This window comes from Schistocerca cancellata, unplaced genomic scaffold (genome assembly GCF_023864275.1).
Source record: "Schistocerca cancellata isolate TAMUIC-IGC-003103 unplaced genomic scaffold, iqSchCanc2.1 HiC_scaffold_1106, whole genome shotgun sequence".
Lineage (NCBI taxonomy): Eukaryota > Metazoa > Arthropoda > Insecta > Orthoptera > Acrididae > Schistocerca > Schistocerca cancellata.
The window spans coordinates 6,389,215-6,397,723 of NW_026047105.1; the positions used below are offsets into that span (position 1 = coordinate 6,389,215).

An 8,509-nucleotide genomic window follows, 5' to 3' on the forward strand; every position below is an offset into this window, starting at 1 on the left:
AGTTTCAGTAGCGTCCGGAAAGTTTTTAGTACGAAATAGCAAACTTTTATGTTTTCGTGCGTGTTGGCAGGGAATGCATAGGAATATTTCGGCGACTTAGCCAGCGTGTGATCTCATATTAATCAACGAAAGTGAACGGGATAGAATTTCAGAAAAATTCGCGCCTTTATTTGCGAGCAATTTGAACTTTTGATTTTGATTGGTTAGCTACAATGTAAACATTTTTAAAAAAACAGACGCCGACTAAAGTCAAATTATTTCAGGTTATACCGAAATTCAAATGTTAGTTAACTTCAGGAACTGTTCGGTTTTCTTTCATTTAAAGATCTCGCACGATCGTTGCTTTATTTGGCTTACCAAGGCTAATAAAAAAAAATTAAAAGTGGTATGCGGCTTGGACATAAATTTTTTCCGTGGCGTAATGCTGAAGGCATATGAAATTATTGAACTTTTGTGAATAATTATCAAAAGCAATTATGACAAAATGCGTCTCTTTGGCTTCTTGACAGTACAGAAACCGAATCGTAAAATCCAGTTCTTCTTTATATTAATTTATAAATGGGGCAGTCTCACGTGCAGGCTAAAGAGCAACAAATAACAAGTGCAAAACATTTACATTTTCATTTACATTAATAGTGGTACAGTCGCCCCGTGGATATTGTATAAGACAGGACATGGTTGATAATAGTGAGCCGGCCAGAGTGGCCGAGCACTACGGTCGCAGGTTCGAATCCTGCCTCGGGCATGGATTTGTGTGATGTTCTTAGGTTAGTAGTGATGCCCTTAGGTTAGTAGTTCTAAATTCTAGGGGACTGATGACCTCAGTAGTTAAGTCCCATAGTGCTCAGAGCCGTTTGAACCATTTGAATAATAGTGAGATAACTACGGACGACAGAGCATGCTCTCCAGCACGATTCCATGCTCTAACAAGGTTGGTAAGGAGTTTTTGTGATAGGGTGTTCCATTCCTCTACCAGTGCAGCTGAGCAATATTGGATGGTCATTTGTTCATGTGGACGTGGTACGGTATGTGTCCGCGAAATCTCACACGTGCCTGACGGCATTTAAATCGGGGTAAGGAGCAGCCTAGTCCTTTCGAATATCCTCCACCTGCAGTGTTCGATGCGGTTGCGCAGGGTTATCTATAAAAATGAAATCAGGCCCCAGTGCACCCCTGAAACAATACATATGGGAAGTAAGTACAATGCTACAGTAACGGCTAGTAGCGAGTGTACCGTAATCAAAGATTTGCAAGTCAGTACGGTGGTGGTGGTGGTTAGTGTTTAACGTCCCGTCGACAACGAGGTCATTAGAGACGGAGCGCAAGCTCGGGTTAGGGAAGGATTGGGAAGGAAATCGGCCGTGCCCTTTCAAAGGAACCATCCCTGCATTTGCCTGAAACGATGTAGGAAAATCACGGAAAACCTAAATCAGGATGGCTGGAGACGGGATTGAACCGTCGTCCTCCCGAATGCGAGTCCAGTGCGCTAACCACTGCGCCACCTCGCTCGGTGCAAGTCAGTACGCCCATGCAGAATTATACCTCCCACACCGTAATATCTCGACCATCAAAATGATTATGTTCGAGAAGTTTCTTAGTTATATTATGTGTTACTATCTCTCGTTGTATGGAGGCGCGTCTACAAACTACTCAATATTAACCAACTCTCATCCGAGAAGAGCGTTCTGTCCTACTCTTCGTTGGTCCAGTCAATATCCTCTTGGGAGCATTGTAAACGGTGCCTCCCATGTGCGGGAGTCATCAGAACCCACCGCACTGGTCGCTGGGGAAAGTCAGCATCGCCGTGCAGTCGGCGTGCCACTGTGGAGAGTGCGCCTTTACGTCCTGATGCACATGGCTGCAATTACGCCCGCATTTGGACATGGGCCCGTCCTCACTTTGTCACAATCTGGCGGTCATGTGGTACAGAAGTTGACCATTGTCGACCACCTCTTCTCCTTCGGGCAGCAGTGCCAGTGGAGCTGAACGCCCCCAATGCTGGAGAAACAACGCTGTGGGCAATACCAAAGTCCTGCGGTACCCTTATCGCACTTATTCAAAAATGTTCAAATGTGTGTGAAATCTAATGGAACTTAACTGTTAAGGTCATCCGTCTCTAAGCCTACACACTACTTAACCTCAATTACCCTAAGGACAAACACACACACCCATGCCCGAGGGAGGACTCGAATCTCCGCCGGGACCAGCCGCATAGTCCATGACTGCAGCGCCTGATACCGCTCGGCTAATCCGGCACGGCGCGCACTTCATCCTTCTTCCAGATTCTCGATGACTAATCGGCGTGTGAAGTCATGCGTAACTGTTCGCTGATTAGCACACCCTGTCTTTTCCCGATCCTTCTACTGCCTCTTGTTGCCGGGCCAGACGCTGACCTTAGGCCACGTGACGTCCACCTTTCTGTGTCTGATAAGGATATCTCTGGCAACATGCTCTCACTCTTTCATTCGTTTCCACAGATTTGTTAATATGCTTATCTGTCTCGTTCCTAGGTTAAGCGCAGTAATGAGTGTTGCCGGCTGAAGTGGCCGAGCGGTTCTAGGCGCTACAGTCTGGAACCGCGCGACTGCTGCGGTCGCAGGTTCGAATCCTGCCTCGGGTGTGGATGTGTGTGACGTTCTTAGGTTAGTTAGGTTTAAGTAGTTCTAACTTATAGGGGGCTGATGACCTCAGAAGTTAAGTCCGATAGTGCTCAGAGCTATTTGAACCATTTGAGCAATGCGTGTTGTTACATTTCGACGGTGACATGTCGGTCAGGCACGACTGATATTTTTCGATGTTTCTCCTTTGAGTTAGATAATAGCTGTAAAACTGAAATCGCCATGGTTTGAAATAAATGAATATCAGAAATATTAAAAATTTAATATTCACTAGAGTGGCAAAAATTTTGTTCACAAAATTCTGTCACTGGTTTCTTAGTGAAATACAGAAGACTGAGTTCGAATCGTTAACTAAATCACGGTTTTTCGTGTCGACAGGCAGAAGCTCCTGGCCCTGGCGTGACCTCGGCCGAGTATGTCAGAGCTGTCTGCGGCAGACAGACATCCACTGCCATTATAGCAGATTCGCCTCATTTGCTTCGCGGAACTGTGTGTCATATGTCATCGCGTTATCTCTCTCTCTCGCTCTCTCTCTCTCCCCTCCCACATCTATGCCCTCCCCCATCCCCTCTGACTGCAAAACTCTGAAAAATCAACGCACGAGCAAATAAACTGAGCTCATAAGAAGAAGCTGAAAAATCCCTGTAAGTTGTACCCCCTGCTGACGACACAGTACAGTAGTTGCTAGTCAAAAGTCAGTATCGACAGACGCTGTCGGTTTAAAAGATTTTCCATTAATCCATTAATGTCTTACCGCGTGATTTCGGCCGGTGATACTAGTTTCGAAACATTTTGCTACTGCAGGCATCCACCCTTATCAAAGTGAGTGGTACGTCTGTGTGCAGCAAAGGCCATCCACTGCATTGATTTCGGCTTGCGTACCCTTAGTCACTGCCACTTTTATTAAATTATTATGAAAAAATTTACGGATCCAAAAATACTGTACTGTTTGGAAGTCAATGATTGTGGTTTTCGGATATGCACAGTCATAATTTACTGGTGACGTAAAACAGTGACTCCACTGCAGCACCTACAAGGTACCTGTTTATCTAAACGTGCTCTTAATCCTTGCACTAGAGGGTATGTATTTATTTGTCAACTCACCGGTATTAAATCTGAATATCGCAACTTTATCATATTAATTACGGGACATCGCCATCACAGTATAATTCAACAAATACCACTGGGATGTACGGTTTCAAATGTTTATGCCGTCAACTTTTGACTTAATACACTACTTGTATGTACGCGTAATGACGTCCTTTACTGAAGATAAATAACGTTTCTAACATAAGAGATACCGCAAATAGAACAGGAAATCCCCACTGTTTTCTGATGGAAACCAACAACATTCATTTACTCCGGTTACAACTATCAAATTTTCGTCTTGTCAGCTGAGTCGAATTGTAAAGAGATTCTAAAAGCTAGAATATTGACACTGAATATTAGATTTCATACAGTAAGATGGTTATCTTTAAGGGAAGCTACCCTACACAGAGGATGTCGATTTAATCAATTAGCCAATCAATTTGATAAAGTATGAGACCTACTTCCAAGACATTCACAGCCCAGCATTTTCAGAAATGCCTGGGTTTCCCAAGTACCCACTATTTTGTTCTGGAAAAAGGAGGGGTACATGCGGTTTCTAGTGGCACATATTGATGCTGCCTAGTCCTTTTGGAATGCCCTTGTTCCACCTGCTACAAGTTTCCATAACACTGGAAGCGAGAGAACATAGGGATATACTGACTACCAGCACAGTTCTGTATAAGGGATTGAGAGGGTGGGGGAGGGGGCATTTTGGGCTGTGTGTTTGCACACATTGGTTCACACAGAAGGAGGAATTAGCCACTTGAGACCTAGTGAGTGGGGGAGGGAGAGAGAGAGAGAGAGAGAGAGAGAGAGAGAGAGAGCGATGCAGGGACTGAGTCTGGTATCAACTGTTATTTTTGTTCAGGAAATTAGCTAAGTCTGGCGGCTGCTGTGCTGGTTTGAGTCCAACAGATGATTCCAGCATGCCCGACAGCAGTTTCGGTGTGCACACACGCCGCTCAGTTCTACTGGTAATGCTGCTACTACGAGGGAGGCATGGTGCTCCCAGGTTTATGCCCCAGATGCAGCACAAGGCAGAATAAAGTGACCAAAATATAATTACGTGAGGTGAGTGTTTTATGTTGGCGGTGTTTCTTGCACAACTGGGATAAAACGCTGCAAGTTGTTTAAATATTCTACACTCTGACTTGTATCCTACAAATTGTTCAAATAAATAATATTGCACGTACCACAATCAATTTGATGAGACATTTCTGTTGAGTACACAAAGACATTCCAACAACACTCTATAGTGAGTGTGAAACCCATTCCTCAAATTGTTTAAATGAATAAATATATAAACAGCGTGAAATTGTTCCTAATTGTTTGAATCAATAAACGTACAACGGGGTGAAATTGTTTAAATAAATACCATATTGATCCTCCCAGCCCACCATTTTTTCTGGGAGGTGGGGAGAGGTGAGAAGGAGGGGAATATTGGACAGGCTCGGTGAAGGGTTCAGATTTTCTGGACGAGTGGGGGAAGGGACCCATATGCCAACTGGGGAAAACCCATGATGTCATCAGCAGGGTGGGAGTAATTATTTGATAAATTTAATTTATCTGCTTAATTAATCTGATATCAGTCTGATATAATGTGGTTTACAAGAACAACAGTTTAAGTGGTCACATGACGCAGAACAATAGGTTAAGGCATGGCCTCATCATTAGTCCTGAATGTATGCAACCACTATGTGGCATGACACCGCCATTACCCTACTACTGTGTACACCGGACCTATCAAGTGGAGCCGGGTAACCCATCATTCTATGGCATATGTCGAGAAGTCTGAAGCCTGCAACGTTGCAGTTGAACAGACTGAGCCTGTGATTCACATCTAACGGTTGGATCTGTATCAGAGTCGGTTATGTTAATGATGTTACAGAGGGTGATCTTCGCCTTCATGTCACAAGCAAGATCGTTAGTCTGTACTAGTTCAGCTAACCACCTGAGCCCAGGCAGAATCTCTTCCAATCCAAATCTACACACATTGCATCAACCATCATCTGCAGTTGGCTTCATCTGAAGCAGTCTTTCCACATATGGAATGACTCCTCCTGGTATGCTCACAGAGTGCACACTGGATTCCTTACCTTCTGGGCAGCCATATCTCTGAAAGGCTCCATTACGTGCCTAGCATTTGGAGATCCCAACCCTTAATAGTTCCACCCCCTGTAAATGCTGGCTAAAAGGCTTTCTTTGAAACAGAGCTAGCGGCTGCATCTTGGTCAGGTTCTTAGTCAGCTACAGGCAGCACACAAAAAGTGTTCGTCAGACGAACTGCGCAAGCCCTCCCCTTAGGCCCCTGGGAAGTGTTTCACTCTCTGCCACAACTTCGAACAACATCACACTCGACCGCAGCACGGTATGGTACAGTGGTACAGCAGTATGGTACAGCTGTGTCACATTTCATAAACGGTTTGAAATATCGAAATATCACTATGGCAAATGACAGCACACAAAGAGGATGGCATTTTCCTGCAATGTTATTATGCCAAAGTTCATTATTTACAGTTTTATTACACTAACTACAGAATTTTCCGATGAAAGAATGTAATATTTAAGGGCTGTCGACAGCAAGTAAAACAAGAAATGCTAAAGGATTTGGAACAACGTAAGTGGAGTCAGTAAACGTTTATATTGTACCGAGGATGTAAATTTTCATAAGATGCTGATCTTATTTTTCTTCAGTTTGGGGCATAACAAAATTAATAAACCACTGTTTCAGATTTCTCTCGCAATTACGTCGGCACAACATGTTAGCGAGTTGAGACTTGTGCATCTCTAACTCATCGAAGAATAGTGCACTCAAAATGCAGCGGTCGACTGGAGAATCGTGAGGAGAATAGTAGTGAGTGGGGGGGGGGGGGGGGTCGCTGAGAGCGCTGTAGGGGAATGTCGCTCTAATCTGAAGCCTATACTCACATTTTTGGTAAATATTAAGCGGAGCTCCTACACGCCTACAATTGGATGGTGACCATTCAGAAACATTTTTCAACTCTTCTTTGGTTATAATCAAAAAAGAATGCCGCCGAAGTTGCAGCGATATATTTTCGCCTGGTTTGTTGAGCATTTGTAACTTTCAGAGAAGTCACGACTGAGGGATTTTGGGTAAAATAACACATTTCTGTAGGTACTATTTCGAAATCTGCGTCTTTCGCCAAAACTCAGGCGGTGTTTACTCACTGTCATCTCGATAACATGTTGTGCAGAAGCAATTGCGAGAGAATTCTGAAATAGTGGTTTATTAAGTGCAGAACTATGGGAAATAACAAGAGCCAGCGTGCGAACCATTCAACGAAACATCATCGACATGGGTGTATTTGATGACTGCACGACGCAACGTTTTACGCCTTACCTGGGCCTGGACTGTTAATCGCTCGAAACATGTTGCCTGGTCGGACGAGTCTCGCTTAAAATTGTATCGAGCGATGGACGTGCACGAGTATAGTGTACCAGCACCACATTTTAAGATAGGGAAGTTAGATTTGGTGCAGTATTTCGGAGCTCACAAGTTACAGCTGGGTGTGGGCTGGATTGCCTACCCCAGTGCTGAGCAGGGGAAGCGCACTGAATAGGAGGGTGTCGAGGTCCATATACATGACACTGATTAGACGTCTGATGACGTACGCAGCTCCCGTCTGGGGATATGCAGCTCCTACACGACTGCGCCGCCTGCAGATCATACAGAACAAGACGCTACGAATCATTAGCAACGCTCCACGCTACAAACGCACCGTGGATCTTCACCATGAATACCGCCTTGATACCCTCAAGGAAGTATTCAAAAACACGCCACACTACTATACAGGAACTCGAGACACTCGAACAATCCTTTCATCCTCACTCTGGGAAACTACGATCACAACCACAGTTGGAAACACAAGCTGCCAAAGACACTGCTAGCTAGGGCATAGCCACCTATGGTAAACTAACATACGCAAACAGTGACAAACGTCGGTAAGCCCCTGCATATCAGCAGCATTGACTGGCGACTACCAGCTGCTATTAGAGCCGACCAACAGGCCATAGCAGGGACACCGACGAGCCCGCCCACAGACGCACAAACAATCTGCCAACATTCCCTCACACTGTGCCTCCGGTATATGACCTATCGGACACAAGATCGATAACAAACCTAACTGTTGCAGGTAGCTGACGCTGAACGAGGACTCTGTACCAGCACCCAGCGCCAGCCGCCGAGCAGCTCAGACGCACAACGTCAAGGTATCGACATGCATGATACCCACAACTAACAAAGCCTATCCTTGTACAACCTATCGCAGGCAGCAAGACAACCGCTACTGCTCTTACCACCCGACCTAACTTTCGCAGAGTTTTTTTCCCCTTGGCTCTTGCCTTGCCACTTTTTTTTCCTCTGCCCTTCGAACCGCTACCCTTCGTCAGATTTCGACCGTACCCACATCCTGCGACACCTCACTTTAGTGAATACTAACCCTTATGCAGAGATGGCAGTAGACGTTTTGTGTTGGCCATCATGCCGGTGTGGGCGTGGCGCGGCTCCACCTCTATTAAAAAAAAAAAAAGGATTGCAGTAAATTACGCTGACCAGCGGTTGCGAAATGGAATGGAGACTACAGGGGCCGTCCAACTGCTGAAAAAACGCAACGGTTCGCATGTCGCAAGCTATAGGCACGAGGGGCCCACTGGCGCAACCAGAGTGCTGCGTACGTGACTCGGAGCGATGCGTTAGCGAAGCAGAGCCACGAAGCTTAGTATAAGTAGGTGTGGTTTTCTAAAGAGATTCATTCAAGTGCGGCAGCTCTCCTGGACGGCGG

General features: G+C 45.3%; 1 non-coding gene across 1 annotated transcript; it reads right to left on the minus strand.

Annotated features, from left to right (window-relative positions):
- Positions 1 to 1,435: 1,435 nt before the first annotated feature.
- On the minus strand, positions 1,436 to 1,508 carry Trnaa-cgc (transfer RNA alanine (anticodon CGC)). Its single transcript has one exon. It is a non-coding gene; the product is annotated as a tRNA-Ala (tRNA).
- Between the last annotated feature and the right edge of the window lie 7,001 nt (positions 1,509 to 8,509).